Source organism: Dasypus novemcinctus, chromosome 17 (assembly GCF_030445035.2).
Source record: "Dasypus novemcinctus isolate mDasNov1 chromosome 17, mDasNov1.1.hap2, whole genome shotgun sequence".
NCBI classification, from domain to species: Eukaryota; Metazoa; Chordata; class Mammalia; order Cingulata; family Dasypodidae; genus Dasypus; species Dasypus novemcinctus.
Genome location: NC_080689.1, coordinates 87,345,631 through 87,360,938, shown reverse-complemented (window position 1 = coordinate 87,360,938; position 15,308 = coordinate 87,345,631). Strand labels below are relative to the sequence as shown.

Genomic DNA, 15,308 nt, shown 5'->3' with positions numbered 1-15,308 from the left:
CTCAGGAGACTTGAATCTCTGGACTGCCTATATGCCAGCTGGGTCCTGGGCCTCAGCAGAGTTGTAACACCTACTCTCCTTTTCTTTGGACTTGCCCATGTCAACTAACAGGGAGGTGAGGATAGTCAACCACTGCACCAGGGAACCAAGAGAGTGTACAAATGCAAGCGGGAGAATTCCACCCATCAGCCATGTGGGATCTAAGCCCCCTTTTGATTTTAAAGTTGGAGTGGACATGGCCATCCCAGGGTCCTCAGGATGCAGGAATAAAATAGAATGGATTTACTGGTATTCTCCTATAGAATTGTCATGACTCTAGCATTGGAAGAATTAAATTATTTCATTGATGTGAAGACAGTGGCCATGGGAGTTGCCAAAGGCAGGGACGGGGGAAAAAGAGGTGTGATATTGGGGCATTTTCAGGACTTGGGAGTTCTCCTCAATGATATTGCAGGGACAGATGCGGGCATAATATAACCTGCCATAACCCACTGAAAGGACTGGGAGTGAATGCAAACTACAAAATAAACTATAATCCATGCAGTGTAGCAATGCTCCAGAATGTGCTCTTCAAATGCAATGAAATCTACCGCCCTAATGAAAGAAGTTGTCGATTGGAAGGAGTGTGTGTGTGTGTGTGTGTGTGTGTGTGTGTGTGTGTGTGTGTAATGCAGTATATGGGAACCTTTATATTTTTTAATGCAATAATTTCTGTGATCTATGTATCCTTAAAGTAAGAATGATAATAATAAAAAATATTTTTAAAAAACAAAACTAAATATTGCCCAACTCATGGTTCTGAAGAACTTCTTAAGTTTTCTTCTACAAGTTTTATGTTCCTAGTTCTTTTAAGTCTTTATACGTTTCAGTTAATTTTTGTATATGATATGAGATAGTTGTCCTCCATCATACTTTTACATATGGATGCCCAGTTCTGCCAGCATCAGTTATTGAAGAGACCATTATTTCCCCATTGAGGGTACCTGGCATCCTTGGGAAAAATCAATTGGCCATGAAAGTGAAGGTCAATTTCTGAACTCTCACTTTGATTCCATTGATCTATATATTTATTCTTAGGCCAGGACCATGTTTTTATGACCACTGCTGCTTTGTAATAAGTTTCAAGTCAAGAAAGGTGTGTCCTCCAACTCTGTCTTTCATGATGGTTGTGACTTTTCAGGATAGCATATCCTTCCAAATAAATTTGATGATTGTCTTCCATTTCTGCAAAGCTGTTTATTGCAATTTTCATTGGGATTGCATTGAATCTATCATTCGTTTTTGGTAGAGTTGATATCTTGGCAATATTTAGCCTTCCAATCCGTGAGCATGCAATGTCTTTCCCTTTATTAGGTCTTTGATTTCTGTTTGCACGGTTTTGTAGTTCCCATACATAAGTTCTTTACAACCTCGGCTATATTTATTCTGAGATAGTTGATTTAATTGTAATTGGAAATGGATATTTTTCTTCATTTCCTCCTTGAAACGCTCATTACAATCATTCACAAATATTACAAATTTGTGGGTGTTTATCTCATAGGACATCACTTTGCTCAATTTCTTTCTTGCTCTAGTTAGTATATTTGTTGTAGATTTATGAGGCTTTCTATACATGGATCTTGTGGTTTGCAAATAGTGAAAATGTTACTTCTTCCTTTCCAATATGGATGACTTTTATTTATTTTTCTTCTCTGCTTGCTCTAGCTAGAATGTCCAGTACAATGCTGAAGAGCAGTGGTGACAGCGGGCATCCTTGTTTTGCTCCAGATCTTAGAAGGAAAGCTTTCGATCTTTCATCATTCAGTATGGTATTTGCAGTGGTTTGTTCCCTATATGCCTGTATTAGTCAGCCAAAGGGGTGCTGATGCAAAGTACCAAAAATCTTTTGGCTTTTATAAAGAGTAATTATTTGTGGTAAAAACTTACACTTATAAGGCCATACAGATTCCAACGCATGGCTGCTTCCCAACCAAAGTCAATTGCCATGTGTTGAGACAAGATGGTGGGTGTTCTCTGCCTCCTTGTTTCTTCCTCTTAAGGCTGCCCGCCCAGTTTCTTCCAATCTCAGCTTTATGCTGGCATAGGGCTTGTCTCTCTGGGCAAGCAATCAGGCAAATGACTCATCTCTCCTCAGGGCTCCAGAACTGACAAAAGTTCTCTGTTCCTTGTCTTCTTCTCTCTTCCTGTGTGTTGTCTTGAGTAAGAGTCCTTGATAAGGGGGTGGGTACTCAAACATGAGTCACACCCTCCTGACTTGGTTGAATCAAAGCCCACATTTCACAGGTCAATTTTAAAAATATATTTTTATTTATTTTTAAAAGATACTTAAGATTACATAAAATGTTTCATAAAAACAATATAAGGGATTCCCATATGCCCAACTCCCCACCCCTCCCACTTTTCCTCTCATGAACAACTTCTTTCATTAGTGTGGTACATTCTTTGCAATTGATGAACACACTTTGGAGCATTGCCACCAAGCATGGATTATAGTTTACATTGTAGTTTACATTCTCTCCCACATAATTCTGTAGGTTTTGGCAGGATATATAATGGTCTGTTTCTGTCATTGCAGTGTCATTCAGGACAATTCCAAATCTTAACTAGTAATTTAGTTAAAGACCTCTGTGGTGAATCTAAGGCAATCAAAGTGGGTTACACTCAGAGGAACAGGCCCATTTACAAAATAATGTCTTTCGGGGGTTTACAAACATAATGACGCTTGGGAGGTCCATTGGTTATTTCAAACTGCCACAGTGTTCATTCTTGTGTACAGGGCATTTCCTTTTATTCTTACTTTTCTAAGTGATTTTATGAGGAAAAAAACCAGGATTTTGTCACATGCCTTTTCCACGTAAATTGAGATGATCATTTTTGTTCCCTTTTTGTCAATATGGTGTATTATATTAACAGATTTTCTTTTTTTGGAACCACGCTTGCATAATGGGGATAATTCCACTCCTTTTTATGACTAAATAATATTGCAATCTGTGCCTGTATGTGTGCGTGTGTGTGTGTGTGTGTGTATACCATGTTTTGCTTATCTATTCATTAGTTGATTGATAATTTGAGGTCCTTCCATCTTTTCACAATTCTGGATAATGGCCTTATGAACACTGGTGTACAAACATCTTTTCATGACCCTGCTTTCATTTCTTTAGGGTATATATCTAGTGGTGGATTGCCAGGTCATATGGTAGTTCTATACTTAGATCTCTCAGGAATCCCCAGTCTCTCTTCCATAGCCACTGGCCTTGAAAGAGTGTTCCTTTTTGTCCTCATCCTCTCTACATGTTATTTTCTGTTTTTAATAGCAACCATTTTAGTGAAAAGATATCTCACTGTGGTTTCAATTTGCATTTTCCTAAAGGCAAATGGTGTTGAGCATCTTTTCAAGGTCCTTCTGGCCCTATGCTTATCTTCTGTGGAGAGCTGTCTTTTCAAATCATTGATTGGAGGTTTTTGATGTGGATTTCATCTCTTTACTTGTAACTGCTCTGTTGAGACTTTCTTTTCTAGAGTCACTGTAGGTTGCTCATGTGTTTCTAGGAATGTATCTATTCCGTCTAGGTTTCTAAATTGTTGGCATACAATTGTGTGCTCTTAAGATCTGTTACAGCTTGATGTTCTTTTGTGACTCTCAGAAGATCAAGTAATTAAACTATACATGCCTGTGAGCGTGTGGTTCTTTGATTGGACTGCATGATTTCAGAAATAGAACCTCACGTGTATGTCGTATTGAGTTTTGACAAGTCTTCCAAATCCACTCAATGGTGGAAAGAATAGCCTCAATAATGATGCTGGAGAACTGGATATCCATATGCGAAAGAGAGATGGAAGACCCCTATCTCATATCATGTACATAAATTACCTGAAAATCTATAAAGTCTTAGAAGAGGTAATGTTGGGAGCAGTCAATATGAGTATACACTGAGTTCAGCAATGCCAGCAACATGGCCGCCAGAGCAGAGCCCACTTCCTTGTTCTTCTTCGTCCCTGCTCCTTTGTTCTCCGTTTCCCGCCACTGCCCAGACTGATAATGCAGTGTGCAGGCTCAAGGCGTGAGACTAAAGTCTGCCTTCCACCCCAGCAACAGCAGCTACCAATCCCTAAACCCTGCCACTTACCGCAGCAACAGCGACAGCCAATCCCTAACCTCCACCTCTCCCTATTCACTGCCCCTTCCCAAGAGTATATATGCTTTGTTCCCTCAATAAAATTTTTGCAGCTTGATCAGAACACTGTCTTGCTGTCATTCTTCGTGTCTCTTGTCCCACTGTTCTTTCTTGGCAGGTTTCGAGCCCTCGTTACCGTCCCCTGGGCCGGGACAAGGTAGAAACATTAAACTTGTACAAGAAAACATAAATACGGCCTTCAGCATCTTGTGTTAGGAAATGTTTTCTTAGAATTTATACCAAAAGCACAGATAGGAAAAGAAAATAGATGAATGAGACCTCACCAAATTTAAAAACTTTTGTGCCTAAAATGACTTTACCACAAAGACAAAAAGTCAGTTAATTCCAGGGTAGAAAATATTTGTAAACCATATATCCAATAAGGGTTTTATTTCTAGAATATATAAAGAACCCTAAAGTTCAACAAACAGTGAAAAACAACCCAATTAAAAAATTGGAAAAAGACTTATGTCCTTCAAAGATGATGTATAAATTTCTAGAAAGCAGGTGAAAAGAGGTTCACCATCATTAACTATTAAGATATGTTACTCAAAACCAAAATAAGATACCATTTCATACCTACTAGAATGACTGTTAAAAAACACAAAACTGAAAATAAGTATTGGAGAGGATGTGGAAAAACAGTAGTACCCATTCATTGCTGGTGGCAAAGGAAAATGGTCACAGGGCAGCAGTTGGACCTCGCAATATGGAGAATACATTCACTCTGAAAATTCTGCGATGACTGGTTGGTATGGTTATCTTATGATACATATATGGCTCATGGTTCTAACAGTCACTCTGTGCCCAGTGAGATTTGAAATTGGTAGCAGATGGAAAAGCTCCCACATTCATTCCTATGGTTCATAGAGATGGGAAATCTCAATTGCTGCTTGAGAGATATGATCACTGACCTACTTAATTAATCCAACCCCCCCAAATATGGTTATTTTTTTCAGAAAATATTCTTTTCTTTCTTTAGTTTATCGTCTCCAATTGGTCCTACAGACTTTTATATGTGTTTTATGCTTCTCTTAGTGTTGAATATATATATTAGGTCCTTCTGTCAAACTCATTGCCTTAAAATGAATCTCCCTTTAGAGAAATTTAGTATTTCTTATGATTTTCTGTATCTTTCACTCTCTTCCTCATGGCCATGTCCATTGTGATTTTTTTTTTTACCAAGGAAGGATGTAGTCAATTATTTATTTCAGATTATATAGTAAATCTGGAATTACTGTGATCGAAAGTGAGACATTTCACATGATGATAAGTCTGAAAGTTTGTTTTTAACATACTTTTCAACTTCTATTCATCTTGAAATGAGTATATAACTAAGTATATGTGGGGTCTGTTCCTTCCATTCACATAATTAGTTTTCCAAAACTAAAAACTTGAATTTCTAAATATCAATTTCTGAACCAACATGCACATTTGCTTTTATCCTTGTGGGCTAATCTAAAATTTTCATTTTTACATAGTTATATATCAATGCTTTCACCTATCCATTTTCCTCCATAATGGTAAGTGTTGGGAAAAGAGAGGACATTTTCTCCACTGTGCAGTGAATAGTCTTTCAATACACAGTGATATTCAGAAAATTAGTTCAATTAACTCATAGCAATTGATAGATAACCAAGTACTTAGGCAGTTTCCACACTGAGAAAACATAATATATATAGATAAAAGAGAAATAGAATTTGCGCAGTGGATAGCCTAGTAGGTCAATTTTTGTTTGTTAACAAACATTCATAAACAGAAGCACATTGTAAGAGTCAAGCATTGTTACATGAGTAATTCACGAGGTGCATTTCTAATATACTGATAGTTACTCTCTATCTTCCCATCTTCCACAGGTGATCCGTTGGAGGAACTTCCTAATTCCAGGGCAGATGTGTAGAATCCATATAAGACCAAGGTAAGACTTCCTTTCTTTGTTTGAAATTGATGTGTTACTTTCTAGGTTTCTTTTTCAATCAAGTTCAGATTTGAAAACCTGATTATGTAGATAATAGAATTCAGTACTGTCTGATTGTGGGTAGTGGGCATAGATAGACTCTCTAACTAACAGATACCTGGTGACAGAGAGGCTTCAGTTTTTGTGGCCTCGGGTGGGAGACTCAAAGATAGAAGACCTTTTCCTCAGCGACAAAGTTTCCTCTTTGGATTAATAATTTTTGAATTGCCTACCAAAAAGGAAGAGAAAGAAATAACTTTTAGGAAATTGTGCACCTTTTCAAATGGTGTCCTCTACTCTTGATTTTGTGTTCTTTGACTCAACCATGGTTTCTCATCTGATTTTCTAGAGTAACTAAGAAAGCAAAAGACCTGTGTAAACAGTACACAGCATGATCTGATCCTCATATGTTCTTTCTTTCATTACAGGTGGCCTCAAGAACAAGAGAAAAAGGTGTGTATTTGGGCATCTCTCACAGGCTGAGGATAGAAAAGGATGGAAATCCAGATGAGTCCCATTGGTTTTTCCTTGATGGTTTTAGTGGGGAAAACTGGTGTAATTCCAGATTCCATGTGAGAGTAAGAATTGGGGTGTGGTGAGAGAAACCGATCTCAAGTGTAAGAATTTGAACGTTTCTGAAGTCCCTGGAAGCAACTCCATTCCACTTCAGTGGTATGGATTTGTTTGAATTAGAGTTAAGGGATGTCAATGAACAAGTCTACATCATATTATTGTATATCTGAGTATATATATGTGAGTGTGCTTGTATTTCTTCATACTAGACAGTGTTATGTTTACACAGGAAAATTATTACTGTCAACTCTGACAACAAAATACTTCCTTCTGAACCACAGCAAAATTTACTATAGTAACTCACTGAACTCTGATCAAGCCATATGTGGTGTCTGTGTTTACTATACACACACATCAGATGGAAAAGAGAGGCACAGAGACAACTGTCAACAATGTTACTAGCTTCTATGGCTTAGAGCTAAGATATGTACCCAGGCATGTGGCCTGAATGTTAAAACTGTAAACATGCACTTAAAACTCAGACATGGTAATATTACTCAACATACATGGGAATACTAGACAAAATTAGCATCTGTTCATGTATTTGAAATTTTGCAAGCCTGTAGAGTACCCAACCACTGCCCATTGTTACAAGATACTGCCAGTATAACATAACCCAGGGCCCTTCTCAAAGCATCTCACTGTAAATTTCCCATTCTTTTTGCCATCCACAGATCTAAGAGTTCAAGGTCAACACTTAAGACAAGAAAGTCAACATCTGTTAGAGTTGGATCACTCTTTATTCCCTGACGAATCTAATTATAATTGGAGAGATACTTTAGTATATTTCATAACATTATTTTCATGAGCCCATGAAATGCTCCAATCTGACAAGCCATGGGCCTCACATACAGCAGCAGGTAAGAAATAAAAATCCCCCTGGGTTATTTTGTCCCCCAAAATTCTTTTTTTGCCTATGTCAGTCTTTTCGAAGAGTCTTGTTCACCTGGATTAGAGACCCTCTATGCTCAACCTATGTCTACTCTCCTGAATGAGTGCTTATTGCCAGTGTAGATAGAGTGCCAGATCATTTCATGAATATACACACGTAACAAAAAAGGAAGCCAAGAAGGAAACTAGTATATGAAAAAGAGCAGTTACTTTTAAATGTTAGGATTTCAATATTTTAATTTTCAATATTTGATGACCTTTATAGTAACAGTTTACTGGTTAATTACAATAAAATATTGTGCCCAAAATTCAATAATCCAGTTCCCCAATTGAATTTAAAATTTCATTAAGTGATGACAAAAGCAGAGGCAGCATAAATGGATCTGTGTAAGGTGGTTTTGGAAGGTGTAAAGAAGCTATTGGAGGTTAGGCTATGCTCGCAGTCAGATGGAGTTATGGGACACAGTGTCATAATGCATATTTTAGTATTTACACATTTGTAGATTGTGCTTCTAATCCCTTCAGATGCCTTAGTTAGAAATATGAGGAAACTTTTTCATATTTTCCGTCAACCTTTCCTTTACCTATCTTTTATTTTATTTTACATTTTCTGGTTATGAAACATCAATAATGATCAATTTGATCTATTTTTTTCTTTGTGTTTTACATCATAAATTAATTTTTTAGATGGTTCCCATAATAACACAAATTAGACATTTAAGGTGTTTCATTGTTTTGTTGCAGCAAAGTCAGGAGTACTGAATAACAGAGAAACTCAAATCCAGCACTCAGACATGGAGGAACAGATTTATTACATGTGGGCCCAGAGTAGAGTCGATGTCCAAATTCTGAGCCCCATTTTTCATTTTCTGTAGGTTTATATAGGATTTCAGGTGGGATCGGCATAACTTTTGCTAATTGGCTAATGCACTGCTTGGCAAATTTTGCAGGCAGGGTTTCAGAAGCAGAATGCAGGTGCAAGGCTGCACTTTTAAAGGCTGATTTACAGATGCAGGGGCAGAAATTACTTGTTAGATATTCTCCTGCTAGGCCATGTTTTCACAGACTGATTTACAGAAGCAGGGGCAGGGGTCACTCATTTGATGTTTTCCTGCAAGGTCATATTTCCCTGAGGAAGATGCATGTTACTCCTATTTCTGCTGTTAATAGGTCTAAGGCTCTCCTGTTTTGCAGGGCTACTGTGGCTAGTGAGTTGACTTGGCTCTGGAGGGAGACTGTGGAGTCAACAACATGTTCTATGCCCTCATTTAATTCTCAGGAGAGTTTGTAATAAAAGTTGAAGGAAGAACCTAATCCTCCAAGTCCAGTTCCTATTTCTGCAACTATACCTGCTCCTATAAGGGTGGTGGCAAGCAATGTTTGTTTGGCCCACTCTTGGTGCAGGTTAAGGGCTTGTTCTACCTCATTTTCAGTATATACTGACACTTTTGGTGTTAAGAACACCATGATGCAATTCCCTGTCCAATTGGCTTCTAAGCATCTATATGCAGTGCTCCCACATAGGAAGAACAATCCTGGGAGGTTACACTGGGTCACGTTGTTTGCTAGGGTTTTACTGGCAGTACATAAGTTTGCAGGGATTTTCCCAACCAATTCTGGTGTTAAATCAGAGTTTTTCCCCAGATAGCAGGTTATATTGTTTTGATTGCCTTCTGAGAGAACTAGCTGGATGTTGAGGGCCATGGAGCCAATAGGGGCAACTACATTTTTAATTTTAGCTAAGGTTTGTTTGGGGGTCCACCCTGGAGGAGATGGGGTGCCTACAAGGTTTTCTCGAGAGGGGCAGGCACAGTCGACAGATATTGGTGTCCAGGTGAGTGTTAAGGAGGAGGGTATTAGTGGTGTTGACTAGCTGCTCCACCTGCTGAATGGGGGCTATGAGCTGAGTAAGTTGGCAGAGTCATTTGAGGTTTGCCCACTGATATAGATATTTGGGACCTTTGGCTAGTCAGATGAGTTTGGCGCAGATCTGTTTTAGGACTTTTTCCTGGGCTTGGTTGTGCATTCCGCCCCCATCAGACATGTCTATTTGTGGGCGATAGGTCCAGCCTATAGTTTCCCCTGGTTTACCCCATGTTTTGCAGTTGGCCCAGTGTTTCATTACACCCATCCAGAACTTTTGCCCATTTTCTGAACATAGGGTAAGAGTTTGGATATCGTAACATTTTGCTGGCATGTAAGTGTAATATTTAAAGGCAGGCACAGGAGACCATTTTTTCTTGAGCTGCTTTAGCCTCTGTGTCGCAGTGGATACTATGGCCTTGTAGCACCCAGTACAGTGGGGGTAAGCATTGGCAGTGGCCCCAAGCCAAGTGAAGAAAAACAACTTAAAATAGCAAAGCATCCCACAAGACTCAAGTACACTATTAAGATTAGTGTCCTTTCAGCTACACTCCAGTCTCTGGGAGGTGTAGCTTCCAGTCCAAAACAGGAAGCTGAGCAGTCCAAAGAGTAGTAGGAACCACAGGGAACAGGAGTACATCTAGTTGGGTGATGATGATTCTCGGTGGCTCTGGGCAATTAGGATTTTCAAGGAAGAGTCAGGTACAGGGTAAGCTATCCAGTAGTCTTGATTTTTTTTTTAAATTGAAGTGTGCCCTTTTAACTCTAGTATGATGAATCCAAGAGACAATACCTGAAACTTTAAGAGCAGTGGAGTTACAAGGATAACAGTATGTGGGCCCATCCAGGTGGGCTGGAGGGGCTCCTTTTCCCAGTCTTTTACCCAAACTAGGTCTCCAGATAAGTGTGGGTGTACTGGGTGGCCTAATGAGATGGGATCCGAGACAGGACAGTTTTGTGTATTTGGGCCAGGGTTTATCCTTGTTGTTGGCTAAGTTCCCTTGAAGGAAAATATTAGGACCAGAGAAAGTGAAAGGGGTAAGAAAAGAAAAATATAATAGTAGTATTGATAGTGAGTGTTCGCAAAAGAACCATGTGAGATCTAGGAGAATGGATATACCTATAATGAGATCATAAACTGAATATGGGAAGGAATATAGTATGAATTAAAAGGTCAGTGTGCCAGGCCCAGAGCCTCAAGAGACTTCAGCTCCTACACTTTGACTTATTGGACTTACTCCACTCAGCTAACATGGAGTTGAAGAAGGTCAACCACCACAACATGGAGCCTAGAGTGTCTACAACTAGAAGCGGGAAGAGTGCATCCAGTACCCATGTGGAATCTAAGCCCTCACTTGACATAGGTGTGCAATGGACACAACCAATCCAATGTCCACAGAGAAAATGTGGAATGGGTGTGGGAACGGTAGCCATGGGGGCTGCTGGGTGTGGGGAACGGGAGGAAGAGATGAGATGTGGAGGCGTTTTCGGGACGTGGAGTTGTCCTGGATAGTGCTTCACGGACAATTACGGGACACTGTAGATCCCCCCAGGGCCCACTGGATGGAACGTGAGAGAGTCCGGGCTATGATGTGGACCATTGACTATGGGGTGCAGTGATGCTCAGAGATGAACTTACCAGGTGCAATGGATGTATCACGATGATGGGAGAGAGTGTTGCTGTGGGGGGAGTGGGGGGCGGGGGCGGTGGGGTTGAATGGGACCTCATATATTTCTTTCAATGTAATTAAAAAATAATAAATAAATATTAAAAAAAAAAAGGTCAGTGTGGTCAGCAGAGAGGGATAGAGAAAAGAAAGGACAAAAATATAAAGAGTGAATAAAAGATAGAAAACAGAATAGAGGTATTAGAGATAAAAAGTCAGAAATATTGGCGACTAACCAAAGAGAGGTGGAATGTAAGAGAAACAATAAATGATGGAGGCTAGAAAGATGTGAAGGAAAGGGAATAGGATTGGTAGCCAAAATCAGTACACACAGAAAAGAGGAAATTGAGGATGAGGAAGCACAGCAAAGAAGAAGTGTTGCCTGCAATATCTAATATTAAAAAAGAAAAGAAAAAAGAAGATAATGAAAAAAAAAGTAAAAAAGAAGGGGGAAAAAAACAAGCAAGAAAAAAAGAAAGAAAAAAAAAGGGCCACGGTGGGTAAAGAGGAAGGAAAAGCAGTAAACAAACCAAAAAAAAAAAAAAAAAAAAAACACAAAACAAACAAGCAAAGCCTTAGGCAAGGAATGCTCTTTGCAATTGAATAAACTGCTTAGGAGTCTGACCTTCCCCCTTTTTCCCTTCCTCACTTCCCTCTCTCCCAAGGTAATATGAAGGCTGTGTGAGGGTTCCGGTAGGACATTCAAATGGGCCCCTGGTGAACCAATTCACCTCAGAAAGTAATGTCTCTTAATTTCTTGAGAGAGAGCACCCACCTCTTGCCAGGGACCCTAAATATACTATTGGAAGCCTGCAAAGCATGTCTTACTGTCCCTCTCAGGTGTGCTACAGGGGGACTAGTTAATTTTTTGACTCCACCTTCTCTCAGACCAAGTTTCCTATCTCCGCAGGGCATTTAGGTAAATCAGGCTCTCTCAAAGAATTTGCCTCTCCTCTCTTCCTAGTCTCTCCCCAAGTCAGCTGATATGCTCCTCCAAACTCAATAAAATGGGGGACCGGATAATTGAACCCACACTCCTTGGACCCCTCTGTACCTCCCACCTAAACCCTCCCATTCTTGGAGATAGTCCATGACAAGAGGACGAGGGCAATGCCGGATTTCTGGGAGGGCTGGGCTTGAGAAACAGAGGCCCAGGAGGATGTGGAGTTGGGGTACGTAAGTCTGTGAAATGTGGGTTGCAGGGGTTCAGGAAACACAGGCTTGGGGTTCACGTGTTTGGGGAACTTGGGGCTTGGGAATGCTGCTGTGTGACTGGTAGTTCTCAGGGAGCACTGAGGCCCTTAGTCCTAGGGGGAAGGGATTTGTTTTCCCATGGCTTCCTAGTTCAGTGTTAGAAACCCACAGCTTTACCTTGAGGAAGCCCTAATTTTGTGGCAGTATCTCTAGATTGATGTCCAGACACCTCCTGCTTTGTAGGTTCCTGAAACAGCCCACTCTGGCAGGATTCTGTCACCACTTAGCTGGTCCTTTTGCAGGAGAGATGATGATGGTGCACGTATTCGGACACCATCTTGTACCACCTCCCCTCCCTCTGCTTCTTATTTGTAAGCATTTCTTTGTAGCACTTCCCTTTCTCCATCTTTATAAAAAAATAAAAAAAAATTTCTCCAACTTCCTCACCCACTGTATTTTAACTTTGCACACATTTCCAAATCTACCATGCATCTTGAATTAACTCATGTAACTCTGAATTGCCCAGGCAAGCAGTTGTGCTGGAAGGCAGAAGCCTTGAACCACACTGTATGGAGGGGCTCCTGTGAAATTGTTTCTAGGCTGGGCTCTCCCCCAACAGGTTTTTTCCTGCACATGTCACTCTGGAAATGCAAGTGTGTTCTCTTCCCTGGAGTTGGCTACACTTTTTTAGGAGGAGGAGCATATTTATATTGTTTTTTTTTTTTTCCCTGGGAATACACAGAAGGAATTCAAAATGTAAAAAAAAAAAAGGAGGAAGGAGGGGAAAAAGAAATGTTAGTGTGGAGTGGTAGGATGAGGAGGGAAAGGAAAACAAGTTGATATGCACTCAGATGACTTTTTTTAAAGATTTATTTATTTCTGTCCCCTCCCCCGCCTTTTCTGTTATCTGTGTCTATTTGCTGTGTCTTCTTCCTCTGCTTCTGTTGTCAGCAGCATAGGAATCTGTGTTTCTTTTTGTTGCATCATCTTGTTGTGTCAACTCTCCATGTGGGTGGCACCATTCCTGGGCAGGCTGTACGTTCTTTCACACTGGGCAGCTCTCCTTACGGGGCACACTCCTTGCAAGTGGGACACCCCTACGTGGGGATACCCCTGCATGGCTCGGCACTCCTTGCACGCATCAGCACTGCGCACGGGCCAGCCCCACACGGGTCAAGGAGGCCTGGGGTTTGAACCACAGACTTCCCATATGGTAGACAGATGCTCTAACTGCTGGGCCAAGTCTGCTTCCCTCAGATGACTCTTAACTTACTCTTTGACACTACAGGAAATTCAGCATTCCTGAAGAGTTTAGTGGACTGGATTCACTTGTGTGTGAACATGGAGGTGGAGATAAGAACTGGAAGGTAAAAATAAGTTCAGGTAAATGAAGCGTGTCCTGAGAACCTCTCCTCAGGGACTAGTAACCCTTTCAACATAAGCCCTAAGATTGCTCAGTTATAGCTTCCCAAGACACCTTAATTTGGAGGAGAGGGTTCTAGCCCTGTTCAGGACCAAATTTTGACCTCCAATCCACTTAAACTCAACCAAGTCCCTCCCTTCGTTACTGAGTTCTGTGAACACTGTTGAGTGACCTTGAGTGCCACCAATTCAGGTATCTTAGAAAAGGGTGAGTTAGATTGAGGTAGTTTGCCTGGGCTGATAATACCATTGGCTAGTTGGTATATACTCAGTAATTGACTGTCTCAAGTTTAGGTGGCTAGAAGTAAAGTCTAGGTATTAGCCTGGTGATATATTCCCTGAAGCTGGTGGCAGCTTTCCAGCAAACCCTTACTTGACCATTCATTTAATAATATATCTATACATGTCTCCTGCTCTGGCTCATGAATTTGTCTACACTTCCTCTCTTTATAAGGCCTTCATGCATATTGAATTAAGGCCACCCTTAAGGGATAGCACATTGGCATTCCCTTCATTAAGAAGATTCTTGATGATCCTGTTCATGTATGAGTTCACATCCCTAGTAGTGGAGGTGAGGATGATACCATGGCTTTATGTCCAGACTTCATTCACTTCATAGTCAGAAAAAAAATGATCTGGGGTATTTCTCATGCCAGTAGGGCTATCTGTAGCTCTATTTTCTATCTCGGTGGGACCGGACTCTTTTAACTCCCTAAGCCATGGGGTTCTGAGCCTCTGTAGTTCCCTATTCACATCCAGGTTTAGCTCATGCACCTTTTCTCAAGCTGTAGTTCTTTAGAAGTTATTTATGCAAGTAGGATTCAAACAAACATAAAGCCTGAATGATATTTCTCTTCAGAGCTTACTTGGGATGACAAAAGTAGGTAAGATTACATGTCACTAATGTCCCCTTATTTATTTTGCAATACTGTTATTAATAGAATAACTTTTTTACATTATAATGATTAGAGTTTTAAATATTTACATGTTGGAATATCTTAATGTAAGAGAATGTATGTTTTTGGTATCACAGTATAATTTTTTAAAAAACAGAATGCACAGGTAAGCTTTGTGTTTGATTTAGAAAGAAAATGTTAATTAGGAAAAGTAAGAGTTCTAGGAATCTCTCCTTTCATAATGTGAAACTTCCAAGACTGGACTATGCTGAGGGTTAGGGAGGAGGGGGCAGGGTTATCACTTCCATGCATGTCCCTTCCATGCATGTCCTGTCACCTGGCCCAGGTAAATAGGACTCTGTCTTTCCTTCAAGAATACTTGAGCCCCACCTTTTCCTCTGCATCAGTTTCACTCTTCAGAGGACATTCACCTTAAGGGCGTCCAATCTAGCAATCAGGTCAAATTCCTTTGCTTGGAAATTTAGAGAAACTGTCATAGACTACACTAGGAATTCAGTGCCTGCTGGATCTGGCTCCTGGGAATATCATGGACCAAAGATCACTTCTCCAGGGCCTGAGGTGACTTTTGGGTCCTACAACCCATTGCGGAGAAATCCCAGCTCTGGCCATCTCTGCACCATCCCATGGATTCCAGATCCTGCATTTGTAT

The 15,308-nt window shown here is 40.4% G+C and overlaps 1 protein-coding gene and 1 long non-coding RNA gene across 4 annotated transcripts in view; both read left to right on the top strand.

Moving 5' to 3' along the window:
- Positions 1-6,588, top strand: part of LOC131274070 (uncharacterized) — a 35,256-nt gene extending 28,668 nt beyond the window's left edge. Inside the window, exons 2-3 of the long non-coding RNA XR_009181281.1 lie at positions 6,032-6,093; positions 6,561-6,588. This is a non-coding gene — a long non-coding RNA (uncharacterized lncRNA). The remainder of the gene's footprint in view (positions 1-6,031; positions 6,094-6,560) is intronic.
- LOC131274064 (protein IWS1 homolog) overlaps positions 1-15,308 on the top strand; it is a 132,882-nt gene that overhangs the window by 58,728 nt on the left and 58,846 nt on the right. The window lies entirely within an intron of this gene.